At 40.5% G+C, this 14,069-nt stretch overlaps 1 pseudogene; it reads left to right on the forward strand.

Annotated features, from left to right (window-relative positions):
* The first annotated feature begins 7,763 nt into the window (after positions 1 to 7,763).
* On the forward strand, positions 7,764 to 9,115 carry LOC137755913 (presenilin-associated rhomboid-like protein, mitochondrial pseudogene; annotated as a pseudogene).
* Positions 9,116 to 14,069: the final 4,954 nt, after the last annotated feature.

Consider the following 14,069-nt stretch of genomic DNA (forward strand, 5'->3'; position numbering starts at 1 on the left):
TTCTGGTAGCATCGTTAGGATTCTGTATGTATAGTATCATGTCATCTGCAAGCAGTGACAGCTTTACTTCTTCTTTTCCGATTTGGGTTCCTTTTATTTCCTTTTCTTGTCCGATTGCTGTGGCTAAAACTTCCAAAACTATGTTGAATGGTAGTGGTGAGAATGGGCAACCTTGTCTTGTTCCTGATCTTAGTGGAAATGGTTTCAGTTTTTCACCATTGAGGACGATGTTGGCTGTGGGTTTGTCATATATGGCCTTTATTATGTTGAGGTAAGTTCCTTCTATGCCTACTTTCTGGAGGGTTTTTATCATAAATGAGTGTTGAATTTTGTCGAAAGCTTTTTCTGCATCCATTGAGATGATCATATGGTTTTTATTCTTCAATTTGTTAATATAGTGTATCGCATTGATTGATTTGCATGTATTGAAGAATCCTTGCATTCCTGGGATAAACCCCACTTGATCATGCTGTATGATTGATTCTTTTAATGTGCTGTAGGATTCTGTTTGCTAGTATTTTGTTGAAGAATTTTGCATGTATATTTATCAGTGATATTGGCCTGTAGTATTCTTTCTTTGTGACATCTTTGTCTGGTTTTGATATCAGGGTGATGGTGGCCTCGTAGAATGAGTTTGGGAGTGTTCCTCCCTCTGCTATATTTTGGAAGAGTTTGAGAAGGATAGGTGTTAGCTCGTCTCTAAATGTTTGATAGAATTCGCCTGTGAAGCCATCGGGTCCTGGGCTTTTGTTTGCTGGAAGATTTTTAATCACAGTTTCAATTTCAGTGCTTCTGATTGGTCTCTTCATATTTTCTATTTCTTCCTGGTTCAGTCTCGGAACGTTGTGCTATTCTAAGAATTTTTCCATTTCTTCCAGGTTGTCCATTTTATTGGCATATAGTTGCTTGTAGTAATCTCTCATGATCCTTTGTATTTCTGCAGTGTCAGTTGTTACTTCTCCTTTTTCATTTGTAATTCTATTGATGTGAGTCTTCTCCCTTTTTTTCTTGATGAGTCTGGCTAATGGTTTATCAATTTTGTTTATCTTCTCAAAGAACCAGCTTTTAGTTTTATTGATCTTTGCTATTGTCTCTTTCATTTCTTTTTCATTTATTTCTGATCTTATCTTTATGGTTCCTTTCCTTCTGCTAACTTTGGGGTTTTTTTGTGCTTCTTTCTCTAATTGCTTTAGGTGTAAGGTTAGCTTGTTTATTTGAGATGTTTCTTGTTTCTTAAGGTAGGATTGTATTGCTATAAACTTCCCTCTTAGAACTGCTTTTGCTGCATCCAATAGGTTTTGGGTCATCGTGTTTTCATTGTCATTTGTTTCTAGCTATTTTTAAATTTCCTCTTGACTTCTTCAGTGATCTCTTGGTTATTAAGTAGTGTATTGTTTAGCCTCCATGTGTTTGTATTTTTTACAGTTTTTTTTTTTTTTTTAATGTTTTTTATTTCCCTTAAAAATCAGCTGTTTGGTGTTTTTCATAAATTCTTCAGCCAGCGTTGCGTTTTTCCATCCACATTTCACATTAAGGATTCTTTATGAAAATGGTGGGAACTGTGTCCATTAACATTTTTAAGTGCTCAATAAATCCTCCAACCAGCCTAATAAATTAACCTCAATAAATTCACAGCAGAAGGAACTTTGCTTGCTGATCAGCACATGATAGTGTGTCCGCTCTGCCGTCTGTTGCAGGAAGGGATGGTGTGTGGGAAGCTGTGAACCTCCTTTTCTCCTTTCTCGCGACAATGACAATCTTTTCTTTCCCAGAATCCCTTCTGCTGGAGCCTCCAGGGCCAAGTCTTTTTGTCTGGCGTCCACCCGAGGCTGGCATGCCAACACCCAGCTCTCCCACCTTCAGAAGCTTCTTACTGAGTACATGCCTTCTGCCGAGCTACGGAGGGGCTACTACTTCTCAGTTGGGCAGAGTAAGGGCAGCACCAGCCGTTGTGGGTGTTTCTCCCCCCGACACACACACACACACACACACACACACATACACACACACACCCAGTTTTTTTTTTTTTTTTACTGTAATTGATATCTAGTCTCATAACATTGTGGTCAGAAAAGATGCTTGATATGATTTCAATTTTCTTAAATTTACCAAGGTTTGATTTGTGACCCAAGATATGGTCCATCCTGGAGAATGTTCCATGAGCACTTGAGAAGAAAGTATATTCTGTTGTTTTTGGATGGAATGTCCTATCAGTATCAATTAAGTCCATCTTGTTTAATGTATCATTTAAAGCTTGTGTTTCCTTATTTATTTTCATTTTGGATCAGCTGTCCATTGGGGAAAGTGGGGTGTTAAAGTCCCCTACTATGATTTTGTTACTGTCGATTTCCCCTTTTATGGCTGTTAGTATTTGCCTTATGTATTGAAGTGTTCCTATGTTGGGTGCATAAATATTTACAATTGTTATATCTTCTTCTTGGATTGATTCCTTGATCATTACATAGTGTCCTTCTTTGTCTGTTATAATAGTCTTTGTTTTAAAGTCTATTTTGTCTGATAGAGAATTGCTACTCCAGCTTTCTTTTGATTTCCATTTGCATGGAATATCTTTTTCCATCCCCTCACTTTCAGTCTGTATGTGTCCCTAGGTCTGAAGTGGGTCTCTGGTAGACAGCATATATATGTGTCTTGTTTTTGTATACATTCAGCCAGTCTATGTCTTTTGGTGGTAACATTTAATGCTTTCGCATTTAAGGTAATTATCGATATGTATGTTCCTATTACCATTTTCTTAATTGTTTTGGGTTTGTTTTTGTAGGTCTTTTCCTTCTCTTGTGTTTCCTGCCTAGAGAAGTTCCTTTAGCATTTGTTGTAAAGCTGGTTTGGTGGTGCTGAACTCTCTCAGCTTTTGCTTGTCTGTAAAGCTTTTAATTTCTCTGTCAAATCTGAATGAGATCCTTGCTGGGTAGAGTAATCCTTGTTGTAGATTTTCCCCTTTCATCACTTTAAATATGTCCTGCCACTCCCTTCTGGCTTGCAGAGTTTCTGCTGAAAGATCAACTGTTAACCTTATGGGGATTCCATTGTATGTTATTTGTTGTCTTTCCCTTGCTGCTTTTAATATTTTTTCTTTGTATTTAATTTTTGATAGCTTGATTAATACATGTCTTGCCATGTTTCTCCTTGCATTTATCCTGTACGTGACTCTCTGTGCTTCCTGGACTTCATTAACTATTTCCTTTCCCATATTAGGGAAGTTTTCAACTATAATCTCTTCAAATATTTTCTCAGTCTCTTTCTTTTTTTCTTCTTCTGGAACCCCGATAATTCGAAAGTTGTTGCGTTTAATGTTGTCCCAGTGGTCTCTGAGACTGTCCTCAATTCTTTTCATTCTTTTTTCTTTATTCTGCTCTGCAGTAGTTATTTCCACTACTTTATCTTCCAGGTCACTTCTCCGTTCTTCTGCCTTAGGTATTCTGCTATTGATTCCTTCTAGAGAATTTTTAATTTCATTTATTGTGTGTTCATCATTGTTTGTTTGCTCTTTAGTTGTTCTAGGTCCTTGTTAAACGTGTCTTGTATTTTCTCCATTCTATTTCCAAGATTTTGGATCATCTTTACTATCATTATTCTGAATTCTTTCTCAGGTAGACTGCGTATTTCCTCTTCATTTGTTAGGTCTGGTGGGTTTTTACCTTGTTCCTGCATCTGCTGTGTGTTTCTCTGTCTTCTCATTTTGCTTAACATACCGTGTTTGGGGTCTCCTTTTTGCAGGCTGCAGGTTCATAGTTCCCGTTGTTTTTGGTGTCTGACCCTAGTGGCTAAGGTTGGTTCAGTGGGTTGTGTAGGCTTACTGGTGGAGGGGACTAGTGCCTGTGTTCTGGTGGATGAGGCTGGATCTTGTCTTTCTGGTGGGCAGGTCTGCATCTGGTGGTGTGTTTTGGGGTGTCTGTGACCTTATTATGATTTTAGGTAGCCTCTCTGCTAATGGGTGGGGTTGTGTTCCTGTCTTGCTAGTTGTTTGGCATAAGGTGTCCAGCACTGTAGCTTGCTGGTCATTGAGTGGAGCTGGGTCTTGGCGTTGAGATGGAGATCTCTCGGAGATTTTCGCCATTTGATATTATGTGGAGCTGGGAGGCCTCTGGTGGACCAATTTCCTGAACTTGGCTCTCCCACCTCAGAGGCACAGCCCTGACGCCTGGCTGGAGCACCAAGACCCTGTCATCCACACGGCTCAGAATAAAAGGGAGAAATAAATAAATAAATAAATAAATAAATAAATAAATAAATAAATAAATAAAATTTAAAAATGAAATAAAATAAAGTTATTAAAAGAAAAAAGAAAAAATAATTATTTTAAAAAATTGTTTAATGTAATAAAAAAAAGGGAAAGAAAGAAAGAAGAGTGCAACCAAACCAAAAAACAAATCCACCAATGATAATGAGTGCTAAAAACTATATTAAAAAAAAAAAAAAAACAGACAGGCAGAACCGTAGGACAAATGGTAAAAGCAAAGCTATACAGACAAAATCACACAAAGAAGCATACACCTGCACACTCACAAAAAGAGGAAAAGGGAGAAATATATATATATCATTGCTCCCAAAGTCCACCTCCTGAATTTGGGATGATTCGTTGTCTATTCAGGTATTCAACAGATGCAGGTACATCACGTTGATTGTGGAGCTTTAATCCGCTGCTTCTGAGGCTGCTGGGAGAGATTTCCCTTTCTCTTCTTTGTTCGCACAGCTCCCGGGGTTCAGCTTTGGATTTGGACCCGCCTCTGCATGTAGGTCATCTGAGGGCGTCTGTTCTTCGCTCAGACAGGACGGGGTTAAAGGAGCGGCTGATTCGGGGGCTCTGGCTCACTCAGGCCGGGGGGAGGGAGCGGTACGGAGGAGGTGGGGCAAGCCTGCGGCGTCAGAGGCGTCGTGACGTTGCAGCAGCCTGAGGCGCGCCGTGCGTTCTCCCGGGGAAGTTGTCCCCGGATCACGGGAGCCTGGCCGTGGCGGGCTGCACAGGCTCCCGGGAGGGGAGGTGTGGAGAGTGACCTGTGCTCGCACACAGGCTTCTTGGTGGCGGCAGCAGCAGCCCCAGCGTCTCACGCCCGTCTCTGGGGTCCGCGCTGTTAGCCGCGGCTCGCGCCCGTCTCTGGAGCTCGTTTAGGCGGCGCTCTGAATCCCCTCTCCTCGCGCACCAGGAAACAAAGAGGTAAGAAAAAGTCTCTTGCCTCTTCGGCAGCTGCAGACTTTTTCCCGGACTCCCTCCCGGCCGCCAACCCCAGTCCTCTCCCTGCGATCCGACCGAAGCTGAGCCTCAGCTCCCAGCCCCGCCCGCCCCGGCCGGGGAGCAGACAAGCCTCTCGGGCTGGTGAGTGCTGCTCGGCGCCGATCCTCTGTGCGGGAATCTCTCTGCTTTGCCCTCCGCACCCCTGTGGCTGCGCTCTCCTCCGCGGCTCCGAAGCTTCCCCCCTCTGCCACCCGCAGTCTCTGCCCGTGAAGGGGCTTCCTAGTGCGTGGAAACCTTTCCTCCTTCACAGCTCCCTCCCACTGGTGCAGGTCCCGTCCCTATTCTTTTGTCTCTGTTGTTTCTTTTTTCTTTTGCTCTACCCAGGTGCGTGGGGGAGTTTCTTGCCTTTTGGGAGGTCTGAGGTCTTCTGCCAGCGTTCAGTGGGTGTTCTGTAGGAGTTGTTCCACATGGAGATGTATCTCTGATGTATTTGTGGGGAGAATGGTGACCTCCACGTCTTACTCTTCTGCCATCTTGAAGCTCCCCCCCCCCCCATAATGTAATCTTATAGCCACTCTTCAACAAGACACCGTCAATAACTTGATAGTAAAGTCGGAATGACATTTACTGTGAAGGTATTGACATTTAGCCTTGTGTTCATTTGGGTGTACAGTTTTCTAGTATTTGCAAAGGTAATTTATTTTTATATTCTTTTTCTCAAAGAGGTCCCCCAAATTACATGAGCTGCAGCACACCTGTACCACCCCCGGGTATGGACTATAATTCAAATGTTATAGACAATAGATTAGTAAGATGAATCTAGTGTTTTTTCATTCATTAAATTAAATGAATATATTTGAGAACTGCTTTTCACACTCAACTCTTCTGACTTTAGGGTCCAGGACCTTCTAACTACAACTGGAGTTCTCCACCCTGTCTGTACACTTGAATTGCCCAATGGACATCCGGGGTTGAGAATCACTGCCTTACACTCCTTTTGTTAATACTTCTTATAGTTAAATACAGATTAACAATTTGAAAAAACTACATTCTCAAGGAAATTTCCCAAAAGGCAAAATAGTGGAACAAAGAAATGAAGTCTTTGCATTTATTTTTCAAGTAATCGGTTCGCTGATGATTCAACTGTGCCGAGTGTTAATGAACATTTAATCATACAAAGATAAGTTGTTTCTTCTTATCTGGAGAAATTCTAATATGGCAAACAGACTATATTTGTTCTGCAATCAGTCATTGGTATTTTTTCTGACTTGGAATACATAATTAAATATCTAGTAACTCTCTGTGTTCTAATCTACATACGTTTGAATCAAATTATTTTTATTCAGGTTTTATTCAGTTGCCCTTTGAGCCTTCCATCAAGGACCACCGTCCCCACTGGCATCTTCACTTCACTGATGCGTTGTCTCTTGCTCTGCATTCTAGGTATGGAGCTGAAAAGCATTTCCCTCAACAGTTGAGCTTTTATTAGCTTACGATGTCTAATTCAAGCATTAACTTTGCTTATAAAAGCTATTTTTTCAACCTATCTTTTCAACAGTTAACTTCCATTTCTAATAAGGACTAGAGAAACAAGAACAATTATATGTGAGAGAAATTATTTGCATAGTTCCAAATTCCCCTGGATCCCTTGGATAAACAGTCTGCTTTTGCTTTGTTACTCCCTTTATCCATTTATGGTGGCACTTCTTACCCTCCATAAATGATTATTTTCCTCCTTTTAGGCAACTCAAAGAACCTGTGATGTAATGAATAGAGTAACTGACTAAAAGACTTAGATTCTGATCCATCTGAAGTGCTGTGTAAAATTGGCAAAGGTGATTAAACTCTCTGAAACTCAGTTTTTAAAAAAACTGTAAAGTTAGAATACAAATATGACTTCAGTCTAACTCACAGAGTTGGTCAATAACGAAATGTGATATTTGTATCATCTTTTATTTGACAGGAAGATATTTGCTCTTGGAGGGTCTTTGACTGCAAAATCTTTGACTGAATGCACGCAAATTTAGAAAGCTGTACTATGAAGTATACTCCAAATAAACAATTTATCCACCTAAGCTTTTCACCTGAGTGTGGTAAACCACAAGAGGCCAGATGTCTTTCTTCACTAATTGGAAAATATTATAGATATTCAATATTTCCTTTCACTTAGAAATGTCTCCTAGGAAGATATGGATTACCATATTTTGAGAATATGAAGTTTCTGAACGGTTTAAAATCTGATTGGCTTTGAGTAATTCAGGGGCCACTATTGATTGTTACACATGGGTATCTGTAAAATTAATTCCTTGTACAACATTATTTCTCAAAGTAACTTAAGCCAGTATCTTCAAATATGTGATGGTAAAAATCACAGCAAGGGCTAAATGTTCATTTAAATGTTACAGCCCAAACTGATACTCACTTGAGTCATTGAATGGGACAGGAAACACAGACATTGTTGAGTAAACTGAACCTCTCATTTGACAGATACTGAAACAGATTAAGTGGTTCTGTCAAGCAGCCGTTTTGTTGTAGAATTGGAATTAGAACCCTTAAATCAAAATGTAGGGCTCGGGAAGATGGCGTGGCGAGGCTTGGCGCAGAGAGGCTGGGGCTGTGGTCAGGCGTGGGCTCCGCCGGCGGGCGGCCGCAGCTGCGAGGAACTCACTGCGGCCCTGGCTCAGCCGCGGCTGCTCGGGCGCAGGTTTAACTTTTTTATTCAGCAAAAATGTGGATTCAGAAAAGCACCCAGGAAGGTTGAACCTCGAAGATCAGACACAGGAACAAGTAGTGAAGCATACAAGAGAAGTGCTTTGATTGCTCCTGTAGAAGAAACAGCCTTTTATCCTTCTCCCTAGCCTATAAGGACTCTTGTAAAGCCTTTGTTTTTTACTGTTGGGTTTACAGGCTGTGCATTTGGATCAGCTGCCATTTGGCAATATGAATCACTGAAATCCAGGGTCCAGAGTTATTTTGATGGTATAAAAGCTGATTGGTTGGATAGTATAAGACCACAGAAGGAAGGAGACTTCAGAAAGGAGATTAACAAGTGGTGGAATAACCTAAGTGATGGCCAGCAGACTGTGACAGATATCATAGCTGCAAATGTTTTTGTATTTTGTTTGTGGAGAGTACCTTCTCTACAGCGGACGATGATCAGATATTTCACATCCAGTCCAGCCTCAAAGGTCCTTTGTTCTCCAAGGTTGCTGTCAACATTCAGTCATTTCTCCTTGTTTCACATGGCAGCAAATATGTATGTCTTGTGGAGCTTCTCCTCCATCACAGTGAACATTCTGGGTCAAGAGCAGTTCATGGCAGTGTACTTATCTGCAGGTGTTATTTCCAATTTTGTTAGTTATGTGTGTAAAGTTGCCACAGGAAGATACGGACCATCACTTGGTGCATCGGGCGCAATCATGACTGTCCTTGCAGCTGTCTGCACTAAGATCCCAGAAGGGAGGCTCGCCATTATCTTCCTTCCAATGTTCACGTTCACAGCAGGGAATGCCCTAAAAGGCATTATTGCCATGGATACAGCAGGAATGGTCCTGGGATGGAAATTTTTTGGTCATGCAGCACATCTTGGGGGAGCTCTCTTTGGAATATGGTATATTACTTATGGTCATGAACTCATTTGGAAGAACAGGGAGCCTCTAGTGAAAATTTGGCATGAAATGAGGACTAACGGCCCCAAAAAAGGAGGTGGCTCTAAGTAAAACTGGGCTTGGACAATACTGGTATGACTGGTCCATGCTGCCTGAAACCCTAGGAATGCATCGGCCCTGGAGTGACCACATCTTTGCTCCTGCCTGGAAGACACTGAGCATCTAGCTTTCCCAGTATTTTAAACTATGTCCCCAGTACATGTCTCATTAGAAAATGAATTATGACAAAGTTGTGAAATAAAGGTTTATATCTCTAGTTTGTAAAAAAAAAAAAAAAAAAAAAAAAAATGTAGTGCTCTTTTAACTACTCCATACTAACTATGGAGATATTCCCCTGAATTTTCTCACTAAAATAGCAAATATTTAAAATTGCAGGGGTTAGGGAAAGAATATGTTTAAAAAGTAAGAAGGCAAAGTATTTAGATTTTTATCAAAGCTTTAACAAGGATTTCCATTTTATAGTTTGATATCATAGGAGAGATGTTTCATTGATATACTATCTGAGTTCTTGGTTCCAGCATAGATTTTCCTCATAGACTATTAAAGCCTAGTTAAAACATATTTAATTTAGTTGCTTACTCATATTTGCAGCACTGGTCTTAAGTTGAGATTTAATTATAGAAAGCATTATACTAACTTAATCTCATTAGAGTTCATTTTATTATTCTTATGTAGCAAATTGCAAAAAATTCACTTAAAAAAAAAAGAGCAGAACAATTTCATATAAACTCTTTCCCAGTGGATCAATCACTTTGAAATCCACTAAACAGCCTAATGAGGCAAACATTTTCCCTTGCTCAGGGCCAGCATTTAGGTGCACATTTTCAAAGTAATGATTACCAAGATGTTAGCAGTGTTAAATATTGTCAGTTCTGCAAAATTGCATGTGGGGTATTCTGGACATTTTTAATCTGGACAAAATGTAAAGCAGGGGAAATCACCTAGAAAATTTAGCAAACATAGTCTTGGCTTCGCCACTGGAGTGGGAGAGAAGACACCTTACACTGTTGCTTATGCTACAGCTGTTCCCAAATTCTTGTGTGGCAATTGCAAAGAGGAATGCTTTCCTCATAAATGTGCAACTCCAAGGTTATGGCCTTTTCTTTAAGAAGTAGGCTTCATCCCAGTTGTTCACTCTTAAGAGGGGATCGCAGGAGCTGGATGAATACTTCCATACCTAAATAGAACTTGTTTTTTCTGATAAAGAAAAGAGTTCCCAAACATCACGACGGTAAAAGGGCCTGAAGCTGCTTGAGCCCCAGCTCTATCATTGATGCTGGAGAAGCCCTCTACCCTCTCTGGGACTCGGTTTCTTCTTGTGCAATATGATGATCCCTATGACCCATTCTGTGCCAACTTTGAATCCTCCGAAGTGTCCAACTTCACTGTTCAAAGCAGGCTGCTTCTTCACCAGAGACTAAGATTACACCAGAAGTCAATGTTTTATTTTGTTAAATTCAGTGCTACAACCCTTTCTGTGTGAATGAATGAATGAATGAATGGAATATGAATAATGACACATATAGGAGACAAGAGAATTAGAAGGCTGCGTATGTGGTCATTCATTGTAGAGTGGCTAATAACCTCAATTACTACAAGGTGTGTCAGATTCAAAGGAGTGAACAAAAAGCGTGTCTTCTAAAAAAAAAAAAAAAGCCCATTTGAAGTAAATTATTTTTGTGAGGTATATTGTTTGCTGCTCTCTTTCTGTTTCATATACACAGAAAGAGCATATTATACTTTCACATAAAATCCACTCAGAAAACAAAAGTGTGGCAGGAGGAGTTCACTTTCTGCAGTAGGATGCATCTGGTGAAATATTCCATCCAGTTTTTAGAAACAAATCATCCATTGCAATCACTATGCCATAGTCTAGAAAGAACAGAGCACCAGGAGATGGGAAAACCTGGATCTGTACCCCCCGAAGGAAGGGGTCACATTTTTCTTGGTTTATTTTACCTTCCTAGAACTTAGCTTGGTGCATGGCACATAGAGAGTACTCAAAATGAGGACTTCTGCTACAAACTCTGCTGCCTCCTAGGTAAGTGTCCTGGTCCAGGACACTTTTGGAAACAGAAGTTGAGGCAGAGCTGTGTGCTACGGCTTCCTTGGGAGGTCCCACCCCAAGGCAGTAGGAATAAGGGAGAAACAAATTGAAGGTGGTACGTATGCTGCAGGAGACAGCTAGTTCCCAGCACAGCATGCCATCCAAATATGCCATGTAGAAACCCTGAGCCTCAGATCCATCCACCAGAGGAGAGGAATTTATTTTTTCAGCTCCTACTTGTGTCCTATCCCTCACTTTACCCCCGACAACACTGACTGTCGCACACCTGAGCAGTGTGACCCGGCTGTGCTGGCAACTGCTGGAGCAGCCATATTGCGTTGCCTACCGTACAGCGCCTCATCTGGGCCCAGGGGTGATGGCAGGAAGCAGGACCACGGCTAAGCCAGGCTGACCTTCGACGCAGGGGCGGCTCTTCCTTCAGAGGCATCATGGAGGCCGTGCCCAAGGCCAGCACCCCCAGCGCACCCACCCCACCAGGAATGGAGGCTCCATGGGTCTCTCCACTGAGCCAGTGGCCAAGTCCCAGGAAGCAGGCAAAGCTAAGCGTAGCCGGGGAGCTTGGGGGTTGTTGAACGGGGTCAGGAACAGTGTGGCATTTTAGAAAATTCTCTGACCCAGGTCTCGGTTTCTTCAGCTCTAAAATGCTGATCACATACATGTCGTAAGAGTATCATGAGGATAAAAATGAGAGTCACGGGACTTTAATCTTCTCATCCTTCTCCTCCCTCTCTTGCATGCATCCTGTAAACCTCCAGCACAGGAAGAATGCCCCCACCGACAAGCTCCCTATCACCGGGAGATGCTAAAAAAAATATCACACAGCCCATTAAACTGGTGTGCCCGCCTCAAGTAGGCCCTCCTCACCGACACTCAGCCTTGCTGCTTTTCCCCACTAAGTTTACTCTTTTTTCTACACCTTCCCCTCCGCTCTCTATTCTCAACACATGTGCTTGTCCAGGGACAGACACAAGTTCTGGAAGCCCTGGGGGTTATACGGTATTGGGAATCCCTTTCAAGAAAAAAAATTACAAATATAAAATTTGGTCTGAAAGTGAATATTTATTTTAAATGAGCAAAGAAAACACACCAAATACTAGAGACTCCGGAATCCAGGTCCTTTTCTTCTGAGATCTCTTTAGACAATCTACCAGAAATGCTTACTGATTTCAGTTTGGTTTACCTTCCTAACACAGAATACCCAAGAGTAGCATTTCTCAAACCTCAGAGTACCTCTGAATTTCTGGGGAACTTGTGAAAATGCTGATCTTGATTCAGTAGGTCTGGATGGTCTCTGAGGGTCTACATTTTTTTTTTTCTATCCTTCTCTTTCCAACTGACATATCTGTATGAAGCCACATTCTCTCTATAAACTTCAATTAAAACAACATATCTTTTTTTTTTAACATCTGTATTGGAGTATAATTGCTTTACAATGGTGTGTTAATTTCTGCTGTATAACAAAGTGAATCAGCTATACATAAACACACATCCCCATATCTCCTCCCTCTTGCTTCGCTCTCCCACCCTCCCTATCCCACCCGCCTAGGTGGACACAAAGCACCGAGCTGAGATGTTAAAAAAAAGAAAAATCGTTTGTATTCAGAACAAAAGAAATATTGTATGCAAAGAAAAAGCAAAAATGCAAATTAAGGAAAACATCCATTGTGCTGGCTTTTTCTGATAATCCACTTGCACATGTTAAAAAAAAAAAAAAAAAAAACCTATGGAAAAAGAGAAAGCCAACAGAATATTTCAGGGAAATAAAATTTTCAAGTGAAGAAACCAAAGAAAAACAGGTTTTAAATGTGTATTTGCATTTGGACTTGAAAGATCTCAGTGTCAGGAATAATAGGGTGCAGCTTCTTTTTTTTAATTGAAGTATAGTTGATTTACCATAGTATATTAGTTTCATAACTTCTTTTTAAATATGGGAAAACCCACCAGGAAATCCAATGTGAGGTGATAGATCCCCATCTTTCTAATTCTAAAGGCGAACCGTATGGCACCCCAAAGGCATGCAAATACCCCAGAAGTGCTCACATGCACACACACCGTCATACTAGTCACACTTTACTAGAGAGATTTTCCTAGAATATATGTGTTTTGTAGAAATCGCCTTGTTTGCCTTTCATTAACTCGGGCTGTAGGAATGAAGGGTGAAGCTAGTGTAATGTCATGATGCATTTGTTCGTAGCCTTCTTATACCCCAATCTTATGGAAAAATGGTCTGAGAAGGGAAAGAAAATCATTAATTTTTTTGTTTCCATTTATAATTTATGCCCCCAACTGTTTCTCAGATGGGTGCGAACTCACAATGATCCTGGTTACTTGACCAGCTGGGAACAGAATTATTAAATTATCCTTTGAAAATTGAAAAACAAAACAAAAATCTATCACAACAGATTGAATGTAGAAGCATGTAGGAGAATCCAACTATATTTTATTAAGCCAGACATGAAAGAGATTTGCAAAGATGTAAAACAATGCCATTATCAGTAATTTTTAAAATACTGCTTTACAAAAATTATGTTATTTATGTGAACATGAATTGGCTTATTACTCATTTCTAAATGGATTAATAAACGGCTATTTTAAATGTTTCATGGTTTTAATTTCTAACAGGGTAAACATCACTAGATATAACTCACGTTAACAAAAGCTCTTTGGGCTTCTCATCAGTTTTTTAAGTTTAAAGGGGTCCTAAGACCAAAAGATGTGAGAACTGCTAAGTTAGTTGATCTGGAAGGTTTATTCCACTTCAAAAACTTCATTATACTCTTGTGTTCAGAGTTCCAGGCAAAACAATAAAAAATTAGATTTGTTCTATCTTTTCATTCTAAGACATAGCCTAACAATTTAGTATAAAAATTGAATTTTACCTACATTTCTTTTATTTATTTATTTTTAATTTTTAAATTTTATTTCATTTATTTTTTTATACAGCAGGTTCTTATTAGTCATCAATTTTATACACATCAGTGTATACATGTCAATCCCAATCTCCCAATTCATCCCACCACCACCCACACGCCCCAGCCACTTTCCCCTCTTGGTGTCCAGACGTTAGTTCTCTGCATCTGTTACTCAATTTCTGCCCTGCAAACCGGTTCATCTGTACCATTTTTCTAGGTTCCACATATAT

Source organism: Eschrichtius robustus, chromosome 2 (assembly GCF_028021215.1).
Source record: "Eschrichtius robustus isolate mEscRob2 chromosome 2, mEscRob2.pri, whole genome shotgun sequence".
In the NCBI taxonomy this organism is placed as follows: Eukaryota; Metazoa; Chordata; class Mammalia; order Artiodactyla; family Eschrichtiidae; genus Eschrichtius; species Eschrichtius robustus.